The sequence below is a fragment of the Onychomys torridus genome, chromosome 4, assembly GCF_903995425.1.
Source record: "Onychomys torridus chromosome 4, mOncTor1.1, whole genome shotgun sequence".
Lineage (NCBI taxonomy): Eukaryota > Metazoa > Chordata > Mammalia > Rodentia > Cricetidae > Onychomys > Onychomys torridus.
In genome coordinates this window covers 51,539,249-51,552,082 of record NC_050446.1, presented here as the reverse complement: position 1 = coordinate 51,552,082, position 12,834 = coordinate 51,539,249, and the positions used below count along the sequence as shown (strand labels likewise).

General features: G+C 38.4%; 1 pseudogene; it reads left to right on the top strand.

The window, feature by feature from the left end:
- The first annotated feature begins 4,711 nt into the window (after nt 1–4,711).
- LOC118583292 lies at nt 4,712–4,863 on the top strand (annotated as a pseudogene).
- Nucleotides 4,864–12,834: the final 7,971 nt, after the last annotated feature.

Here is a 12,834-nt window from a genome sequence, read left to right as displayed (position 1 = left end):
CAGCTTCACAGAGTTAAACAAATGCAACATAAACAAAAATAACACACCTTAAAATAACATTCCCCAACACAAGATACTCCTGATTGAAAGCTAAAATTACAAATGCTTAAAAACCTTTTACAACAAACCTATATAAAAACTTTCTTGTATTTGTTTCAATGATTTATAATGTTAATAAGATACAGCACAAGATGTAGCTCAGTGTAAAGAATTCATGCCAGCATGTGTGAGGTCCTGGAATCCATCCTTAATGCCACAAAAGTGAGTGAACAAAACCAAAATTTTTACTTTAACTTTTGATTTTAAAAGTTATGACTCCTTTTAGATCTCAATTCTTATTGATTCAAAACAATCATTACCTCTTTACTTAAAGGTGTTTGTTCATCTTATTAAAATTTCTGCAGAACTAGAGAGATGGATCAGTTGTTAAAAGCACTCGATTCTCTTGCAGAAAACCCAGGTTCACTCCCAGTATCTACATGGCAGCTCAGGAACATCTGGTGATCCCTGTTCCAAGGGCTCCATCACTCTCTTCTGGCTTACTTGGGCACCAGACTTGCACTAGGTGCACAGGCATATATACAAGCAGACTCATACACATACAATAATAAAAAATAAATGTCTTTAAAAATCATGTCTATTTGTTGTTGTAACAATATTCACACTTCATAATACACAAGCATAAGACCATAAGATGTGTCATTGTAATTTAATTATGTGATAGCTTAACTTGTAATTATTTTCTTTTTTAGCTCTGAGGCTTTGCTTGCTATGATTATTGACTCAATCTTTAATGTAGATATGTAGCAACCTTATATCATGCACACACAAATAGATTTTATAATAAACTTTAACACCCAGAAGCCACTAATTTGTATCCTTACTGAGGATTTATATTTTATAATGTTATGAATTAGAATTTATAATATAAATGTTTTTGCAAGATAGACAGTGATGACTCCAGCTGTGGGCTCAGCTTTTCTTTCAGATCTAAGGCCCTCTCATATCTCATCTAGGTTGTTGTAAAGGCACTTACCTGCTCTCCTGTAAGTTACTGTTTATATTTATAGTGGAAGCCTGTCTTCACAATGGCTTTTAAGCCCTACACTGTCCATCCTTATGTGTCTGCGTGGTGGTCCTCTCCCTGTATTCCTTTTTTCTACCTTAAACTACTCTGGGATACTCAGATACCAGCTTGCTGTCTCTGACTTGGTCATATCCTTTTAAAAATATTCCTTCATTCCCCTTTCTTGCTTTCTTTATTCCATTAAAACCAATTTCACTATTACTAGTATCCACTAGCAAAACTGGATCATCTCCCCATCCCCAACCAGTAGAAAAAGTACTTGTTGCCAGAAATATCTGAAGTTTTGTTCTACGCCATGTTTACAAAACCTATAAGATGGTTGGTTGTCAATAAATATTTGAATTGTCTAGGTACAATCTATGAGCTCCTAAGTATTAGTAAGTAGGCTAGACTTTCTTGGGTCTCCTGCAGGGGAGAGGAACAGGATGTTATGTGGAGGAGATTCTCCTAACTACTCCTTTCCTGGAGCAATTGTAACCAAAGTGTTTCGGCTTAAGAGAGCTGCTCTTTTTTGTTGCTGTTTCGTTCCTTTTATTCTTTGAGAATTTTGTGAAAATTTTTAAAATCATATTCACCCCTCCTCCAACTCTTCTCAGATCGCCTCCCTTCCCAATCCACCCACTTTGTGTCCTTTTTTCCCTCATCGAGTCCAATTTGTGCTGCCCATCTATTATTGGATGTGTGGCCTTCTGCTGCAGTGTGATCGATTTACCAAGGGCAAAACCCTTAAAGAAAACTGACTCTTGTCTTCCAACAGCTATCAATTGCCAAAATCTCCTTCGACAGAGGTGGGACTTCATGTCCACCTTCCCTCTCCATGCAGGAATTTTGTCTGGCTTGAGCTTGCATGGGGCTTGTGCATGATGTCACAACTGCTGAACTCACATGTGGCAGCTGCCCTGCTGTATCCAGAGGACACTGTTTCCTTGCATTCATTCACTACCTCTGGCTCTTATAGTCTTTACACTCTGTTTTTTACAATGATACTTGAGCACTGTTAGGAAGGAATGTGATATAGATATCCTATTTAGAGCTAAGCATAGTTCAGTCTCTTGTTCTCTGTACCTTGACCAGTTATGGTCTCTGTGTTCATTTGCATCTAATGCAAATAGAAGCAAATCAATTTCTCTGATGAGGATTGAGATATGTATTACTCTATGGATATAATAAAGGATCATTAGGAATTGGTTTAAAGCTATGGCCATTTAGTAGAATAATAGTAGTAGCATCTTCCCTAGAGTCTGTGACCTGTCTAGCCACAGATTATTGGCCTGACAATGGTGCCAAGGTATGGGTTTCATCTTGTAGAGTGGAACTTAAATCTAATTAGAAAGTGGTTGGTCATGCTACTATTACACTAGCAGGTTTGTCTTGCCAGGCTAGACATTATTGTACCTTTCAGGGTTCATGGCTAAGATTGATGATTAGTTTTCTCCTTTGGTAGTGTGCAAAGTTAGTCAGTAGGGATGAAGGCTTGAAGCTTGATATAGCCACGCTCTGTGACTCAAGTACATAGTGTCTTCAGCAATAGTCTTACCATCAATTATGGAAGTTGATCAATAGCATTGGCAGTAGCCTGTAATATTTGGGGGGTCCATGGGACCTCACTGGTCAACAACTTCAAAAGAAATAACCTATTCTTGGCACTTTTAAAAAAGTGCCTGTCATGTCTATATATCTAGTAGGATCATTGTCATCCTGTTACAGGGTAGACCTACTCTATCTATCTATCTATCTATCTATCTATCTATCTATCTATCTATCTAATGTAAATTCCATTAGGAAGCTTCTACAGTAGTAGGTTTCCATTTGGCTTTTCAAAAGACCTTTAGTGTTGGTTGTCTCAACTTTGTTCCTTCTTTACCTTGCTCTTCCATCCCTTTTCATTCAATCCCCCTACTTTCCCTATTATCTCTTTATAACACCATATTCTAGTTTTCCTTCCTTAGAAGGTCCCCTCATCTTTCCTTGTTATCTGTCCAACTAATATCTAAATATAAGAGAAAACATTATATATATATATATATATATATATATATATATATATATATATATTCATATTGATGGCAAGGTCCTATTGCTGAAGAGAAAATTTAGGTCATCAACCATGGAGAAATTGAATTGGTGTAGTAGCTTCACTCCTACTGACTAGTGTTTATGGTGCTGGAAGGTACTTTGCATTACTCTGATAGGAGGAGAAAAGTAATCATCAATAGCAAGTCACGATGACTGTTTCTAGCTCCATCAATTTATATGCAGATTTCATTTTTCTTAACAGCTGAATAATATCCCATTGTGTAAATAAGCCACACTTCCAATTCATTCATTAGTTGATGGACATCTAGGCTGTTTCCATTTTCTGGCTAGTATGACTAGAGCAACAATGAACATAGATAAGCAAGTACCACCATAGTAGAATGTAGTCTTTTGGGTATATGCCCAAGAGCAGTATAGCTGGACCATGTGATAGATCTACTTTGAATTTCTTTGGGAGTCTCCACACTGATTTCCATAGTGGTTGCCAGTTTGCACCCCACTAGCCATAAATAAATGTTCCCCTTGCCTTACACTCATACCAGCATTTGTCATCATTTTGTGTTTATCTTATCTATTCTGACTGGGGTAATCTCAAAGTAGTTTTAATTTGCATTTTCCAGATGTCTTAGGATATTGAACATTAAAAAAATGTTTCTCAGGCATTTGTATTTCATCTTTTGATAATTCTTTGCTTAGTTCCATGCAACCATTTTTTTTTTTTTTTAAATTGGGTTGTTTTCTTGATTTTAATTTTTTGAGTTTGGTTTTTCTTTTCTTTTCTTTGAGATAGGGTTTCTCTGCATAGCTTTGGAGCCTGTCCTAGAACTCACTTTGTAGACAAGGTTGGCCTTGAAATCACAGAGATTCACCTGCCTCTGCTTCCTAAGTGCTGGAATTAAAGGCACCACCACACCCGGCTGAGTGTGTATATTCTAGATACTCTCTGTTAGATAGCTGATAAGGATTTTTTTCCCCATTCTATAAACTGCTTCTTCACTTCAATAATGGTGTCCTTTGCTGTACAAAGCATTTTAGTTTGATGAGGTCCTATTTGTTGATTGTTGGTCTTTTAAACATTTTATTTATGTGTATGTTTATTTGACTACATGCATGTCTATGTACCATGTGTGTGCCTGGTGCCTGGTGCTAGAAGAGGCCAGAAGAGGGTGTTGAATCCCCCAGGACTGAAGCTATAGAGAGTTGTGAGTTATTATGTGGGCATTGGGAATGATCCCAGGTCCTCTGGAAGGGCAGTCAGTATTCTTAAGCACTGAGCCATCTCCCCAGGTCCCAAACTGTTGATGTTACTTCCTGTGCTATTGGAGTCCTGACCAGAAAGTCTTTCTGTTCCAATAAGCTTAAGTCTATTCCTTACTTTCTCCTCTGTCAGATTCAGGGCCTCGGTTTGGAGTTCATTTCTGTGAAGTGTGATAGATGAGGGTAAAAGTTCCATTCTTCCCCATGCAGCTATTCGATCTGACCAGCACCACACTTGGATAGCACTGAAACGTGTTTTGTAGGTTAGTGCAGCATCCTCAAGCACACTGATCAAGTTAATGAAAGTCTGAAATTAAGACATGTGAAAGTATACTTACCTGTCAGGGGCGATACTATGATCACCAAGGTAGTTTACCCAGGGCGAGGCTTATCCATATGTGCTGACCCCGGCAATTTTTCCAAATGTGGGAAACTCAACTGCATAATTTGTGGTGGGGTGGACTGTGTTCACACTCTCCCCTGGGGGGTAGGGAAAGATGTACAAAAATCCCAGGATGTGGTGGCTCACACCTATAGTCTCATTGCCTGAGGCTGAAGTAAGATTGCTTTGAGTTTGTTTGAGGCTAACCTGGGCTTCATTGTGAGTTATATGTCAGCTTAGGTTACAGAGTGAGACTTTGTGTCAATAAAAAGATAATAAAATGGAACAAAAGGTGAGAAAGAATTTTGAGGAAAAGTTGTATTAAAATGATTTTTAACTAAAACAATTTTATTTAATGTATTTATTTAAAATGCTTTTCAATAGTAATATCTTCAAATGGTATGACTCATATGACTCAAAGATGTAACTGCTCTCCCTTCCCCCACTTCCCTTCATTTATGAACAGTCTCTACTGCCATCCCATCAATGATGGTAGGCTAAATTTATTGTCAAAATGGTGGATTATCCAGGCTTCCTTATCCTTTGTTTGCTTCCAGACTTCTGGACATTTCTCAGCTTGTTATTTTCCACTGTGGTAAGTTGAAATTAAGGTAGTCAATGTTACAACTTCTGGCAAATAGCTGGGTGGAGGGAGAAGAGCAATTACTGACTGGAAGGAAATTTAGAGTCCAAATGGATTGTAGTTGCATGCATTTCATTAGCACACATAATTGATAGCAACACTAATGCATTAAAATGATTATTCTTTAATGCCTAGCTTGCATTATTAGCACATGTGTATTTCATTAACATACATAAGCAAGAGCATTTATACATGTGGTAGCAAATGAGCTTTGAAAAGTCATTTTGTAGTTAGTGGGTGTTTATAAGGCCGATCCACTAGTGTATATGTAAATGTAAACACCTCTGTATGCTATGGTGACATCTTTAAGTAATTGGAAAGTCAGTATAGAAGTTGTGTCCAGCCTTAAGACCAATCTCCGTTAAAAGGTTATACCTTTTAATAGCTGAATAGGCTGCCCCCTCAGACATACCTCAGAGCAGAGAATTTATTATGTAAGGTACAATCTCATTGGGTATGCAAGGTAAATAACCTCATTAAGAACGGAATCTGAAGGAGATGCAGTACTATTCAAATAGGGCAAAGAGGGGCCAACTAGGTAGAACAAAGGCAGTTATGGAAGTCAACCACCGCTTTTAGTTCGTGGGGAATAGATGACCAGAGCTATCAAGACGAGCCAAAGGAAGAGGTCTGGTAAGATTCATTCTTTTGTTCAAAGCAATGGATTAGAACAGAGCCTGTTGGTCATGAATTAACTAAGCCATCCCCAAAAGGTAGAAAATGTTTGCCCTCACAAGTATATCTTTAAGGGGCTGTAAATAAAGACATTCTCCTGGGCATGTTTCCCCAAAATGTGGGCATCCCCTAATAGATGATGTGAGTACCATTTTCCTGTTTCTCATGCCTTCTCTTATGCTAGAATTTCTTTATTTCATTCCATTTTTTTGTTATTTATTATATTTGTGTTTTAATTTTACACATCAGCCATGGGTTCCCCTGTCCTCCCCCCTCCCGCCCCACCCCCTCTTTCCCCAACCCCTCCCCTCCATTCCCATCTCCTTCAGGGCCAAGACTCCCCTGGGGATTCATTTAAACCTGGTGGATTCAGTAGAGGCAGGTCCAGTCCCGTCCTTCCAGGCTGAGCAAAGTGTCCCCACAAAAGCCCAAGGTTCCAAACAGCCCGCTCACGCACTAAGGACAGGTCCCGGTCCCACTGCCTGGGTGCCTCCCAAACAGTTCAAGCTATTCAATTGTCTCACTTATCCAGAGGGCCTGCTCCAGCTAGGGGCTCCACAGCGTTTGGTTCATAATTCATGTGCTTCCATTCATTTGGCTATTTGTCCCTGTGCTTTTTGCAATCTTGGTCTCAACAATTCACGCTCTTACAGTCCCTCCTCTTTCTCGACAATTGGACACCTGGAGCTCCACCTGGGGCCAGGCTGAGGATCTCTGCATCCACTTACATCAGTTACTGGATGAGAGTTCCAAGACGACTGCTAGGGTGTTTGGCCATCTGATCACCAGACTAGGTCAGATCAGGCTTTCTCTCGACCATTGCCAGCAGTCTACAGAGGATATATCAGTGTGGATTTCTGGGGATCTCTCCAGCACTCTGCCTATTCCTGTTCTCGTGTGGTCTTCATTTATCATGGTCTGTTGTTCCTTGTTCTCCCTTTCTGTTCTTGATCCAGCTGGGATTATTCCATTTTTAATTGAAAATAAAGTTATTTTCATACAGTGTATTCCAATCACAGTTCCCTCCTTCATTTCCTCCCAGATCCTCCCTGCCTCTCCATCCTTCCAGCTCCATGCCTTCTCCTTTTCCTAAGAAAACAAAAAGACAAACTAGAATAAATGCAATGAACAATCTAAAGAATGGAAGAAAAGAAGGAGAAAAGAAAGAACATGAGAAATGCGTGCGCACACGTGTGCGTGCACTCGTGTACACACACACACACACACACACACACACACACACACACACACACACACACTAAAACTCAAAACCATAATATATAAGCAAAAGACCAGCAAGGTAAAAAAAAAATGCGCAGACACAGTAATATGAGACAAAGAAAATCTCCCCAAATCCTTTGAGTTCATTTTGTGTTGGCCATCTACTTGCCCTTAAGTGTGGTTTGCATACTGAATGAGACCGTTGGAGAAATGAAGTTTTCCTTTTTGAGTTGTTGTTAACTTGAGTTAGGACTGGGAGCTTGTGTCTACTTCTCCATCTCAGCACTGGGACCCTGTCTGGCTTGGACCTGTATAGGCCCTGTGCGTGCTGCCACAGTGTCCGTGAATTCTTCTGTGCATCAGTCCTGTGGTGTCTGGAAGGCCTTGCTTTCTTGGTATCATCATTCCCTATGGCTCTTAAAATCTTTCTGCTTCCTGTTCCCCAAAGTTCCCTGAGTCTTGAGAGGAGAGCTTTGATAAAGATATTCTGATTAGGATTGAGTGTTCTGGGATTTCTCACTCTCTGTACATTGTCTAGTTGTGCATCTCTGTGTTAATTACCATCTACTGCAGGAGAAAGCTTCTCTAATAATGGCTGGGTGAGACACTTACCTATGAGTATAGCAGAATGTTGTTAGGAGTTATATTGCTAACTTCCTTTAGTAGAACAACAGTATTTGGTTTTCTCCTGGGTCCATGGCCTATCTAGTCTCAGATTCTTGGCCACCCAAGTAGTATCAGACATGGGTTCAATCTCACGGAGTGGGCCTTAAAGCCAATTAGATAGTGGTTGATACACAGCTTTTCTGCCACTGTTGCAACAGTGTATCATTCAGTCAGGTCACCATTGTAGACTGGACAGTTTGTAGCACGGTTGGTGTTTACCTTTCTTTGCTGGTATGCAAAGTAGTTTTCATAAACATGGTAGGACCAAGGCACTAGGGTGACTTCTTCATGGTCATTGAGACATAGATAGGTATTGTCTTCAGCAATAGGGTCTTATCGGTTAGTTTGCGGAGAGCAACCAATAGCCTTGGCAATAGTCTGAGTTGTTTGGTAGTTTCCATGGTTTATATTGGAATTTTAAAATGGAGAATGTTTCTTTTTATTGAGGTAACAAGCAGTATTCTGTCACCAATTACTATTCAAATGTATTGTCTTCTATAATATCTATATTTATTGCTACTTACTCATCATCCTTCTTTTCTTCCATTCTTTAGATTGTCCATTGCATTTATTCTAGTTTGTCTTTTTTATTTGTCTTTTTGTTTTCTTAAGAAAAAAACCAAGCCTGAAAACCTGAGCAGTAAAGGTATTTACCAGGCTGAAAACCCGAGTTTGACCTCTGGGACCCACATGATAGAAAGAGAGAAGCAATTCTCTAAATTTGTTCTCTGTTCTCCACATGTGTGCTGTGGTGTGTACAAGAATGCATGTGCACACAAACAAGTGTTAAACATTAAATTGCATTGGAGTTTCTAGAATGAAACATTTCTAAAATAGAAAAGCCAGTTGGATATTGGAGGTTATTTTGTGTAGGCTTCTTACATTTTCAGATTGTCAAAAACTAATGCACATAGGACACTTTAGATATCTCTTGTCTTCCAGAAATACTTTATCTACATCTGGACAACAACTTTTCTAGTAAAGTCTATCCCATGTTTTCCATGGCACTAATGAGCTTTTAGGCAATACAAATAGGAGAAAGGGCCTAATAAAACTCTGGAGGCATCTGTTGGTTATATATGATATTTTCTCAGGTTATTATTTCATCCCAAATCAACAGTAGGAGAATGCAGCAAGTTTCAGAACAACATAGAATTTAGGTCTTAACTACTAAGAGAAAAGTAGCCACATGCCTAGTACAGGTACTTGTTCTGTGTCTTTCAATACCCTTCAGGTGCTTTCCCTTGTTTCTACAAATTGGCTCCAATTCCTCATTTTATTCCTTTAATCAAACTTTCTATCCCTATCTATCTTCTTACTATGGTAATGTATTCATTTTTCTTCAAGGTAAAAGTTATTATTTTTATAGTATATTTTAAATCAGGATGTTGGCTTTTGTGAGAATATATTATTAGGTTTATTTTTTGTTGATATTTTTGTTACAAATGCTTAAGCTTTGGGAGGTCTGTTTTTAATTCAATTTTCTCTCTAAGTCCAGTGTTATCATACATGTGAGTATTGAGCCACACATCTCTATCAGGAGCATCTGCATCTTGTTTGTTTGATGCATGTTCATATGGCTGTTATAACTGGATATCTTCAGGACTTGTCTAAGGAAGCCAAGCTAAAGATGGACCAGAACCATCCATTAAAGAACCTAAGGTTTAAGATTAACAGAACGTCTTCAAAACTTGTTCAAAGTCTTGTAATTTTAGTGGGCTTTAACTTTTTTAAAATTAACATCTTAGGTTAAAATAGGAAGTGTGTGTTTCATGATGGAATTTCCATAAATAAATGCTTTATGCTTTGCTCTAGGTTGTCCCCTCCTTCACTGTCCTCCTTCCTATCTTCTGCCCCCCCCCCCTCAGCAGGTTCTCCTCCTTTCCAGAAATGCCCCGTTCTGCTTTTATATCACAGTAGTCCATTACCTTCCCTCCCATTTCTTACCTTCCACGAACACAGTCCCCTTCCAGCTTTACACACATGAATACAAACATACACATGCATGCCCTACAATAACTTCACATCCAGGTTTTGTGTATGGGAGAACATGTGGGAATTAACCTTTGGAGACCAGCTTATTTCACTTAATATAGCCTATCCATCGTCCTACAGATATCACTATTTTGTTTTTCTTTACAGATACATAAATTTGGATATATATGAATACAACGTTTTCCTTATCCACTCCTCTACTGATGGACATTTAGGCTAGCTTCATTTTCTTGATATTGCAAAAATTTAACTGTAAGTTTTCAAAATGTTCACCAATTATTGCCTGGATTTCACTGGAATCTATAACCTCCTGTTTCAATCTCTAATGTTATTAAGTAGCAGAATCAACTCTTTGATTGATTCTATGTATTTTTTTGTCTTTATTACATTAGTTTCTGCTCTGAAATTTAATTGTTGCCACCTACTGCTTTGAGGTTTGAATTGTTAGTGTTTTTCTAGACTGCTCAGGCACAGTATTAGGCTACTTCTTTGTGATCCTTCTGATTTCCTCATGTATGTACTTGCAGTTATACACTCCTTTCTTAGAACTGCTTTAGCTGTCCTTAGCTGTCTCAAAGGTTCTGTAAGTTACATTCTCATCCTGTTTAAGTTCTTCCATGGTTTCTTCAGTGACTTACTGACAATTCAAGAGCATATCGTTCAGCCTGCATGTATTTGTGTAGCTTTTTATGCTATTGAATTCTAGTTTTATTGCAGTATAAGCTGATAAAATACAAGCAATTGTTCCAATGATTTGTGATTTAGAATGAGGTCTATTTTAGAGACAGTGCATGCTCTATTAAGAAGAATGTATGTAGCTTTTCCATGGAATGTCCTTCACATATCCATTAAGTCATTTTCTCGGTGGTATAGTTTAACACTGAAGTTCTCTTGAGTTTTTATTTTAGATGGCCTGGTAGAGCTGAGAGCACCACCTGCTGTTAATATATCAGAGCCCACCTGACCCTTTATGTGCATTGATGTCTGTTTGGTGCATGTATATTGAAACTTGGTGTGTCTTCTCCATGCATATCATGGGAGTTCAGAAGTTCCACAGAGTTTGAGTCTTGGGGTAATGCTCACACTCTTCAGCCCTCCTCTCCCCAGCAAATAAGAATGTGTAAAATGCTGCCAAAGACTTGAAAGGTACCTTTCTGAACTTTCTTGCAATCATTAGAAGTAATTCTTGATGCCAGGAATATAGTTAATTGCCCAAACCTACTGAAAAGAATTCTGAACTAGAATCTCAGCTTTTGTTCCTTTCCTCTTGCCCACTGCCCTAACCCTCGAGACCCATACGTACTCTCTCTGCTCATGATTTTCATAGCTGAGAACACAGAGCGATTGTACACACATGATCCTGTGAGTCCTATTTCACCTCAACACAGATACAGTTTCCTGAAACACCAGATGTCTAAAGGAAACCCTACTTGTGACACACTATATTAACATTCCTAAATTAAATATCAGTGCATTATTAGGGACCTGATAAGGCAGTACCTTAATTCAAGATGGCAGCTATAATGGAACAGGGTATATGTATCTCTTATGTTTTGCTAGATGACAGAATTTGTATGATTTTTGCAAAACATCTGGAAGCTGAGACAAGAAAGATGGTATCCTACATCAGAAGCAACCCTATTTTATAACTAGTTTCATCCATGATGACATGTTTAGTGACTGGTATGCAACAGATATGCAAGTGTGGACATGTTCAGTTACTCCAGAAAAGAATCACTGTGAAATCTTAGGTGCTCTGAACTAAATTTCTTTATATGACAAAGCCACAAAGTCAGCCTGGAATAGTGAAATTCCCATGAAATTAAATTGATCCTCGAATTATTGCCTAAATGATAGAACAGTAGGAGCTTAAGAACATATTAATGTTAATGGGAATTGCTCACCCAACGCTGTGCAAGGCCAGTTGCAAAGTGCACCAGGCATGTTACAAAAAGCCATTATGCTCATCTTTTCATAGATGCATGGTTTGTTTTATTCTAAAAACATTTGAGGTTTAAAGTTTTTATACCATGTCTTATGAACAAGAGTGTAATGAGGTTGAAAACCAAAATAGTGCTCACCACTGTGCGCAGATAGGAAAGAGCAGCTTTAGCTGAATGGTATTCATTTGAATCTCCTTTTCTAAAAATCCAATTTAATTTTTTTTGTCACTTGTCTCATTAACCCCAAGATTTAGAGACATCAAATGCTACTTGAGTAATACAAGACTGACAATTCAAACTATCTCAAAAGGGTTTGGTTTTTGTATCGATTATGTTCCCAAACATTTTACAATTAAATGTTCTCACATTATCAAATTTCTTTTTGCAACATATATGGTTTATCCCTAAGTTTGAATCCACCTGTCTTAAATGTATACTGAGCTTTTTATTTATGCTTTGAAAATATAGCAGATAAAAGGAATAAGTGTTTCTGATATTATGTTTTGTCATCTCCAGCTAAGAAGATTGAAATCCTGAGAAACAATTTTCTGAAGAAATGAAATCGTATGCCCTCTGAACCCTTTGGGGAAAATAGCCTTTGTGTTTGCTCAGAATGCGAGACAGTGAGACAGGACAAGCACAACAGCCATCCGTGCCCCGCATGTGACATTTGTCTGGGGTGTCTGAAACGATGTTTTAAAAAGATTTTGAGGGTTTTGTTTGTTTGTTTAAGAAATCACTAGTAGAGATAATACTGGCCCAATCTTGCTGATAGGAGATTTTTCAAATCAGATACATGTGTTTCCTGGGGAACTTGGGAGATTGCTTTGAAACCTTGATGTTGAATGACTTCCCAGAGAACATGTGGAATGGAGGTTTGGGAAATGCTCTGTCATAACAACCTTTCTGAAAGCATTAGAGTGCCTGA